The following is a 2,500-nucleotide window of genomic DNA, read 5'->3' as shown; positions in this document are numbered from 1 at the left end:
CTGAGGGAAACCCCGGCCCCCCGGGTAAGGAAGGACGAGGTGTTGGCGGCGGACGTCGGGCGCGCCCCCGCGGGCGGACGCTCCCCCGATGGTGGCAGCGGGGGAGGCACCGCCGCGGGGCCCTGCAGGTCGTTTCCCTCACCCCAGGGCCAGGTACCTAGCGTCCGCGTTTCTGCGCAGCCCTCCCTCGGCGAGCCCCGGGGGTCGAAGGCTGCGCGGCCGGGCGGCGGTTTAAAGACGCGGGCGGCTCGATGCGACCCCGGGGGAAGCGGTGTAGTTTTGAGCCGGCGGTGGCGCCTCCGCTGGTGGCGTGGTGGTGGTGCGGTGGCGGTGGTGTATGGTGGAAGGCCGTGCCGTGGGAGTCCGCTCCCGGAAAGGCTTCTCCCCAACCCCCTTCCTCCCCTCCCCACCCGCCGGGCGCTGCCTCGACCGACCCATACTGTGCTCGTTCCCCGCCTTCCCCCAGCGGGCAGCCGTGCCCGGGGAGGTGTCCCGCTGCCGCCCCCCCCTCCGCGGTCCGGTCTCGCGCGGAGAGACCGCGGCGTGTGTTAGGCCGCAAGCCGTCCTTGCTGTGTGCCCGTCTCGCGTCTAAGGGGCGTCCCCGGCGTGGGAGCGCCGTCTCCTCCGCTCGGGGGGGTGTGGCGCGTCTGCGCTGCGTCGGCGGCCGCCGTGTCGCCGCGCCTCCGTGGCCGCGCTGCGCTCCTCGGCGAGCCCTCTCTCCGCCCCGGCGAGCGCTCGGGCTTCTGCCGTCGCCCCAAGGTCGGCAAGCCCCCCCGCCCAGCGGCGGTGCCGTCACCGCTCGGCCCCCCGTGTCCAATCGGTCGGCCGGAAGGTGCCCGCCGCCGGCCTCGACCGTCCCGGCCTGGACCCTGCCCGCCGCTTCCACGCCGCCCTCCTCGGCCGCGCCCGGCGGAGGTGGCGTGCCTCCCGTCGGCGGGGGTTTTTGGGGGTAAGGAGGCGTCCGGGCCTCGTTCTCCGCGTGGAGACGGGGGAGAGAGGACGGCGCCCCCCGACACCCCCACCCCCGTCCGGGGCTCGTCGCCTTCCGGCGTGGCGCGCGCCTGCTTGGGACGGGGTCGGGGCGAGAAGCCGGTGGTGTCGGCGGTTCCGGGAGGGCGGTCGCGGCTTCGCGGCTGCGAGCGCCGTCCGGCGGGCCCCGAGCCGGTGCGTCGCCGTCTCGGGCTCGGGCGGTTTTGTCGCCTCCGGAGGTGTGCGGTGTGGGGCCTGCCGAGCTGCCGGCGGGGTTGAGCCGCAGGGAAAAAGCGGGCTGCCGTAGTGCGGTGCCCGAGAGGCGCGTTGCCGCGCGTGTGCGGGCCGTCGGCGGCAGCAGCAGCCCGCCGAGTCCCGGGCGCGAGGCGGGCGTATGCAGGTCGGGGCGCGGTCGGGGCGCGCCGCTGCTCCTCCGTGCGTTGGCCGGGCCGGGCCCGCGCGCCTGGTCCGCCTCCGAAGCGCGCGGGGTGCGTGTGGTGGGAGCGCGCGCTCCCCGCCCCAGCCCTCGCCTTTCGGAGTTTTCTCCGTTGCCCTCCCCTTTCCCTCCTCTCCTGCGTTGTGTTGCTCGTACGGTCAGGCGAGGCGAGAGGCTTCCTTCCGTCGTCGCGCCGCATCGCCGTTGCGCGCCCCCCCTTTCCGCGCGGGCGGAGGGGCGGTCGGGCCCGGCGAGAGGCGGGCGCGCGTCGGTCGGGGCCCGTCGTCAGAGGACAAAGAAAAAAGGGGGCGGCCGCTCGTCGTGGAGCGTGCCCCCCCGGTGTGTCCGTCCCGCGCGCGCGGGGCGGTGCCGAAAGAGACAACTCTTAGCGGTGGATCACTCGGCTCGTGCGTCGATGAAGAACGCAGCTAGCTGCGAGAATTAATGTGAATTGCAGGACACATTGATCATCGACACTTCGAACGCACTTGCGGCCCCGGGTTCCTCCCGGGGCTACGCCTGTCTGAGCGTCGCGTGACGATCAATCGCCGGCTCTGGCCGGCCGCCCCGTCCTCGTTCCGCCCGCCCCTCCCTCTCGCGTGGGAGAGGTGGGGGTCCGGGGTAGCGAGGCGGCGTCGGTCCGCAGCTGGCGCGGCTGGGGGGTTGCCTCGCAGGTCCGCCTTGGGCGAGGGCCTTCGTCCCCCTAAATGGAGACTCGGGGAGCGCCCCGAAGCTCCCCGCTCTCCCGGTTCGCCCGGTTCGCGGAGCTCGTTCCCGCCTGCTGGGGGGGGGGGCTGCCCCCCCCAGGGCTCGTCGGGTCGGTCGGGCCCGGCGCGGCGGTGGGGAAGCCGCGCGAGCGGTGTTTGGGGTGCTAGGCGCGGGCCTGCCCCCCGGCGCCCCGCGTGTGCGCGCGGGCGGCTGTCTGCGGGTGGGTACCGCGGCGGTACCGGGCCGTGCTGCCGCGCGTGCGCCGCCGCGGAGGCGCCGGCGTGGAGAGGAAGGGTATCGTCCCGGGCCGTCGGGCCCCGCCTGCCCTCGTCCCGCTCCTGCCTTCTCCCCTGTTTCTCCGCCGCGCCCCGGGTGGGCGTCGTCCTA

At 75.5% G+C, this 2,500-nt stretch overlaps 1 non-coding gene across 1 annotated transcript; it reads left to right on the top strand.

Moving 5' to 3' along the window:
• Positions 1 to 1,785: 1,785 nt before the first annotated feature.
• On the top strand, positions 1,786 to 1,938 carry LOC129734994 (5.8S ribosomal RNA). The gene has a single exon (XR_008730494.1). It is a non-coding gene; the product is annotated as a 5.8S ribosomal RNA (ribosomal RNA).
• Positions 1,939 to 2,500: the final 562 nt, after the last annotated feature.

The sequence above is a fragment of the Falco cherrug genome, unplaced genomic scaffold, assembly GCF_023634085.1.
Source record: "Falco cherrug isolate bFalChe1 unplaced genomic scaffold, bFalChe1.pri U_21a, whole genome shotgun sequence".
Lineage (NCBI taxonomy): Eukaryota > Metazoa > Chordata > Aves > Falconiformes > Falconidae > Falco > Falco cherrug.
Note: the sequence above shows the minus strand (reverse complement) of the source record. Positions and strands in the feature narration are given on the sequence as shown.